The sequence below is a fragment of the Galeopterus variegatus genome, unplaced genomic scaffold (assembly GCF_000696425.1).
Source record: "Galeopterus variegatus unplaced genomic scaffold, G_variegatus-3.0.2 Scaffold305, whole genome shotgun sequence".
NCBI lineage: Eukaryota > Metazoa > Chordata > Mammalia > Dermoptera > Cynocephalidae > Galeopterus > Galeopterus variegatus.
The window spans coordinates 315311-322592 of NW_007726416.1; positions in this window are offsets into that span (position 1 = coordinate 315311).

Consider the following 7282-nt stretch of genomic DNA (forward strand, 5'->3'; position numbering starts at 1 on the left):
CACAGAATGGTCTTAAGCCTTGTAATTTCTCAAGTTGACCCCGTCTCCTGCAGACTCTGAAGCTCAGCTAATTTTGTAAGAAATCATTCAACTGTGATAATAATGAGACAATCCTGAGAGAGATGACTATTTTAAGATTGTTTAAAACTCCTGGGAATGAATATCTCTGGGGCTAATTCTGGTCATATAATAAGCAATTCAAGGTCGATGTCATTTCTATTCCTACTACCTTCACTTTAGGAACCTCTTCTCCTAGTAAAGACATAATAGAATTTTAATTTTGAATAATTTACGAAAACTAATGATGGTGATGATAGTTTAGTATATTTGTCATGTGATATAATTATTGGCTAAAGAATTTAGTGGACCTTGGACTGGCTGGTTGGCTCAGTTAGTTAGAGAACAGCCTTGTAATACAAAGGTCAAGGGTTCAGATCCCCATACCGGCCAGCTACCCCTGCCTCCCCCCCAAAAAAGAATTTACTGGACCAAATTTGCCCAGGATTAGTCTATGACTGAAACTTAAAATTTGGATCATGTCCAATTTGGAAGATATTTGCTAAGAAATAAACAGAAATAACTAGGATTAAGTAAAGGCTGAATGGGAGGGTAAGCTGACATCAGGCAGGGCATTCCCGTGAAGTCTACCCTCCACCTACATAGATCCTCACCTTCCTCAGGGGTTGGTGTCCAACAGGTCAGAGTTCATAACCCTGAGCCGTGTACTGTGTGGGCATGTCTGGTCATCGGTGTGTGATGACGTGAATATGAGAGATAGCCATGGAGCCTCATGGGTGGCCATCGGTACTTGAAGTCTTAACCCCCCTTCTCTGCAGGGACAAGTGATCCCAGCAAAGCTCTATGCTGAAGCCAAATGCTGTGTCATGCTATACGCTGAGTGGTGCCAAGAAACCAAACTCTCCCTGGGGTAGCCCTCAAGAACTAGAAAGAAGAGGTGAAAGCGTAAGGGACGTAGGAAGAATTAAATGTCAGCTGTGTCATGCTATACGCTGAGTGGTGCCAAGAAACCAAACTCTCCCTGGGGTAGCCCTCAGGAACTAGAAAGAAGAGGTGAAAGCGTAAGGGACGTAGGAAGAATTAAATGTCGGGAAGGGCTTGTAAATCTAATTGGAGAATTTAGCCTCCCCGTTGACTCTACATACATACACCTGATATTTACTGAGTGCTTTCTCTGTGTCAAGCACTGTGCTAAGTGCTAGTCATCCACTTTCTTGGGTAATCCTGTGAAGTCAATATTATCCCTGTTTTACAGATGAGAACGTTAAGATCCAAGGAGGTTAGTTATGTAACCTGCCAGGGTCATGAAGCACATTCTGAGTGTGGGCTATTTAAAAGAACTGTCTTCTCCCCTTGCTTCTACCCACTCCTGCCTCAGCCTGGAAGAGAACTGAGAAGGGGACCCCCGTGGTCTTCTGCAAACAGTGACGTGGAAAGAATTGATGCAGTACCAGTATTTCCAGACCCTTGATGTCTCCTCTTGCAGGTGGTAGACGTGATCACTATCAAATCACATCTGACCTGGAGGTGCTTGCTGATAGTTGCAGCTTGTAAAAAGACTTGTTAGAGAAGGTCCTGTGGGTTAGGGGAAACGGGGGTTGGGAAGGAAGAGAAGTGTGTGTCATGTTATCTGGAATTCTTAGTACCAGATGGACGTTATGTGAAGAGGTAATGTCAGAGTGAATAAAAAGGGACCCTGAAATGAAAACCGGGTCCAGGAGAGTTAGAAACAACCATTTCTGGAGGATCACATGGTGGACCTTGATTAGCAGAAGCAAGTATGTGTAGCTGGGAGAGATGTAGTGGGCGCCCTGAAGGGGACAAGCTGGCAGACTTGCAGGCTTGCTTCAGCCCTGGGCGAAGGCCTCTGTCGTCTGTGGTATATAGTAGAAGAAATCTGTTGAAAACCAAATCAGAGTGGCAAATCACAGTTGGTGTTTCCTTCTGAGTAGACTTCCCTTTGCCATATTTGGACTGTGTTTGCAGGGTAACATTCAGACACCTAATACCTTGCTAACAGAGCAGCTTCATGTTTTTTTCATGCTTGTGGTGCAGAACTGGAAACTGACAGCCCGACATGGCTCTACGTCAGTTCAGTGGTGTTTCCTGTGGGAAGACCACTGAGCACAGTGCTCAGCCTGAGTCGGCTGGCAGCTGGAGAGACCCCAGTGAGGGCGACCCCTTGATCTTACTCCACCCTCCTCGGCGTGAGCCAGTTCTACTGGTGTTTTACTGATATCATTGAGTCGGCTGGCAGCTGGAGAGACCCCAGTGAGGGCGACCCCTTGATCTTACTCCACCCTCATCGGCATGAGCCAGTTCTACTGGTGTTTTACTGATATCACGTGTTTCTCGGCTGTACTCTCTCCTTTCCAAAGGAATGAGTGAAGGACATTTCATGTGTAGGGAGACACATAAAATGTGTGAAATTATGTGAAGGAATATGTGGCCAGTAGAACTACTTTTAGCCTCCAGAACCTGACCATCCCTTAAACAGTATCGAGGGACCCTTTAGTTACAATGGTATTTTCTAGTGTTGAATTGACAGTGGAGCTCTGGCTCTTGGCCATTAAGTGTGGGTGTGTGTGAGTGACTTTAACAAGGCAGCACAGCCTGTGCTTGTAAGTGACTCTGATAAGTAATTGATAAAGAGTTATTGAACTTCTCTGATGTGTAAGGCATTCATATTCATTTCCTATGGCTGCTATAACAAATGACCACAAACTACATGGCTTAAAACAACAGAAACTTATTCTCTCACAATTCTGGCGGTCCGAAGTCTGAAGTTGAGGTGTTGGCGGGGCTGCGCTCCCTCTGGAGGCTCTCCTGGAGAATCTTTCCTTGCCTCTTTCCTCCTCTGGTAACTGCAAGTGTTCCTTGGTGTGTGACCACCTCATTCCAGCCTCTGCCTCTGTGGTCACATGGCCTCCTCCTCTTCTGTCTCAAAACTCTTTCTGCCTCTCTTGTAAGGATACATGTGGTTACATCTAGGGCCCACACAGATGATCCAGGATAAACTCCTCCTTGCAGGACCTTAACTTCATCACATCTTTTGTCATATAAGTTAATTCTCACAGGTTCCAGGGATTAAGACACAGAGCATCTCTCTTAGGGGGCCACCATTCAGCTCACTATAGAATTCATTAATTTATTTGGACACATGGAGAAATAAGAGAAGGCACTTGCTCTCTAGGAGTCTATACTTGGTCGGATAAGCATAGGTACGTTTATTTATTCCATAAGCATGTATTGTTCACATGCCATATAAAGGCTGTGTGCTTGCATTGAATGTACAGAGAAGAATGAGAGAATGTGCCGAGAGGCTCAGAGTCTGAGAGGAAAGCCGTTGTGAACAGGGAAACTTTAAAGAATTTCAGTCTCATATGGTCCAGTGTGTCTGTATGGAGATATTCAAAGAAGCACAATACAAAAACCAAAAGTAATTTTTAAAAGAATTTTAATCATTAATTTGCTGCTCTCAAAAGTAAAGGAAACCCAGTTCACAACTCTAGTAACAATTTTCATGTCCTCTTTTCTCCCCCGATTTTTCTCACATTCTACAATGTTCAGGAGCCTATTGGCTACCGCAGTCATCCAGACACTCTTGTCCCACCCCCATTCTGCATGGCATTTCTCTCTTTTTCTCTCTCCCAGAGAGATTGTATAGATTGTATTTGTTGCATAGATTGGCTTAGCCTCCCTTCATAAGTCAACCTTCCTCTCTCCCATCTCACCTGCCTGTCCTCTAAGTCTGCATCCTAAAGCCCAGGAACTTCTCTGGCTGGACAGTCTCCTTAGAAGGAGAGGTGGATGGAGAAGCCTTTTTAATCAGAAGACAGGAAGAGAGGCCAACAATAGTGATGTCATATGATTGCAGTACAGTTTGGTGAGTAGTACAATGAGATAAAAAGATACATTATTTTGTACTGGCCTCATTCAATTCTTTTGCAACAAGTCAGGGGTAAAAAGTGTTACCTTCCTGTTTTACACATGAGGAAATGGGTGTAGAGTCATGAAGAAACTTGCCCCAAATAAGTAGCGAAGCTGGAATTGGAGCTCAAGGTAGGGCAATTTCAACCTTGGGAACCAGGAGTGTGGAGGAGTATTGGGGGAATCTTCTGAGAGGAGAACAACTTTAAATCATGTGTGAAGGCTAAGGATGAGTTTGGAAAAGATCTAAAGAGAATTCTAAGCAAAAATAACAGGGTGATGCTTTCAAGTAGCTCTAAGTTCCTTTGTGGCCAAGCCAAGGTGGAGGATGGGAGAAGAGAGGTATCAGAAGAACAGGTGGTTGGAAACAGAGGATGGGACCAGACCAGGCATAGATTTGTAAACCACTGAACTTTGTTCTGGGGGAATGTGAACCACTGAGGGTTACAAGCATTACAAGCAGAGTGGAAGCATAATCACATTTGTGTTGTGAGAAGAGCATTCTGACATCAGTAATTACATAAATCATGGTGAGGGAGGGAGTGGGCAGGACTTGAGACAAGGAGACCAACATGGCAGAATGGCTTCTACATGCAAATTCAGTCCCATAATTAACATTCTCCACTACCCCCATGCAGTCTGTTCACATAAGACCTTTGACAAGAAACGCAGAGAAAAAGAGGTCTAAAGACAAAGGCAAAATAATTGGCACCAAAGACCTAGCCACTACCACCTTGCAATCTGTGCCCTGGCAGATGGGCCCAGTGGTAATGGCTCCCCCTGCATTGTAGCTCAGCTGTCTGCTCTCCGTCTTTGCCATCTTGAAATGAAGTGAAGGAGAAGGGTTAGGTTCTCATTACTCCCTTCCTTCTAACACTGACACATCAGTAAGGAGAAACTTATCTCTCATTGGCCAATTGATCTCTAAGACCCAGACAGAGGAGAGAGATTTAACCACTCTTGGCTGAATGGCTCTGTCTCTCCTGGGAGTCAAGTTTTTTTTTTTTTTTTTCCTTTTTGTCTTTTTTCGTGACCAGCAACGGATCGCAACCCTCAGTGTCGCGCCCGTACCGGACCGGGACCGGCAACGGGATCGCAACCCTCGGTGTCGCGCCCGCACCTCGCTCAGCCAGTGAGCGGCCGGTCTGTATGTGGTATCCGAACCCTCGGAGGGAGCGCCGCCGCGCTCCCAAGCAGCGCACTGTAGCAGTGCGCCACCGGGCCGGCCCCTGGGAGTCAAGTTTAATAAATCCCAAAAACTATCTGGCCAGGTTGTGTCTACTTATATAAAACTGCCTTTTATTGAAGATGCACTTTGAGCCAAAGTATACTCACTCTCTGAATCCTGAACATTTGTCTAGCCTTCGCTACTGTTTTTCCCTATGTAAAAACTCATCTATAAAAGCAGATTTCCATACAGCAGCTGAAACCTCTTTTACCTCTCTCATCCCAATCTCTGAGTTTAGATCATCACAAATAGAATTTCAAGGAACATTTTCAGCATCCAGTTAGAGACCATTGTGGTAGGCCAAGTAAGAAATTATGACACCCTGAATCAAGGCAGTGACAATCCAGCTAGAGAAGATAGAATAGATCAAGAAACATGTAAGCAGTAATCATATAATCATGCTGATATTTACTGAGCTCTTTCTATGTGCCAAGAATTGTATAGAATGTGCATTATCTCATCCAGTCTTTGCAACAACCCAGTGAGGGTTATTCTTTCTGCCTTACACATGAAAAAACAGGCTTAGAGTCATTAAGAAATCTGCTCAAAATAAGTGGCAGAGCTAGAATTTGAGCCCGGGCAATCTGGCTTCAAAGCTTGTATTTTTAATCTCCATGCCTTACTGTCTCAAACCAGGAGGATTTGGTGATGTATTGAATTTGGAGGTGGGGGAAGGTGAAGAAGAGGAAATGGGAGCAGTGTTCCAGATCAGGGAAATAGGTAGCTGGGTAAAAGATGGAGCCCCTCACCAGGTGGGTTTGGAAAGAAAGATGGCGATTCAGTTGTGAACATATTGAGAGGGCACATCCAGGTAAGATGTCTGTTAGGTGGCTGGGTGTTTAAATATAGAGCTTCAGAGAAAGTGATTGAGACTGAAGAGGTAGACTTGGAGAAATTGGTATCTAGGCAGCAAGAGGAGGATGTGGGCCGCAGAGAGCGGGAGTACTGAGCTCTTCTAGAGAAGAGAATGATCAGGGAAGATAACCAAGAATCTCAAGGATCTGCAACACTTAAGGTACCAGTGAAAGAAGAGCCCTTCATTAGAGAAAGGAGCAGTCCAATGGATGGTAGGAGAATGAGGAGGGAGTGTGTTGGAAATCAAGGAAGAAGTTTGATGAGGGAGGGATAGTAGCAGTGCCTCATGCAGCAGAGAAATCGTTTAAGGCAAGAGCCAAAAAGTTACTATTGCAATTAGGTCAAAATCAGCTGGTAGAAATGCAAAATGTTTTAGCTATCTTGCAAGACAGTCGTTTCTTACAAAGCTAAACACTGTCCTACCATATGACCCAGCAATTGTACTCCTTGATATTTACCCAAATAAAACAAAAACTTATGTTCATACAAAAACCTGCACGTGAATGTTTATAGCAGTTTTATTCATAATTGCTAAAATTTGGAAGCAACCAAAATGCTCTTCAATAGATGAATTGAAAAGTAAACTGTGGTACATCTATGCAATGTAATGTAGCACTAAAAGACATGAGCCATCAAGCCACAGAAAGATATGGAGGAGACTTAAATGCATATTGCTAAGTGTAAGAAGCCAATCTGAAAAGGCTACATACTGTATGATTCCAGCTATACGGCATTATGGAAAAGGCAAAACTATAGAGACCATAAGAAAGGGTTGGGGGTAAAGGAGAGATGAATAGGTGGAGCACAGGGGACTTTTAGAGCAGTGAACTACTCTGTTACTATAATGGTGGATACGTGTCATTATACGTTTGTCCAAACCCACAGAATGTACAACACCAAGAGTAAACTCCTATGTAAATTATGGACTTTAGTTAATAACAGTGCATCAATATTGACTCATTAATCGTAACAAATGTGCCATACTAATACAAGGTGTTAACAACAGGGAACACTGTGGGTGTGGGGTAGCTGAAGAGTTATGTATACCTTTGTACTTTCTGCTCAATTTTTCTGTAAACCTAAAACTGTTCTTTAAAACTAAAGTCTATTAATTAAAATAAAAATATTCAAATAGATAGTGGAGAGGATTTTGAATATTCCCAACACAAAGAAATGAAGAATGTTTGAGGTGATGAATATGTTAATTACCCTGATCTGATCATTGCATATTGCACACATGTACCCAAATCT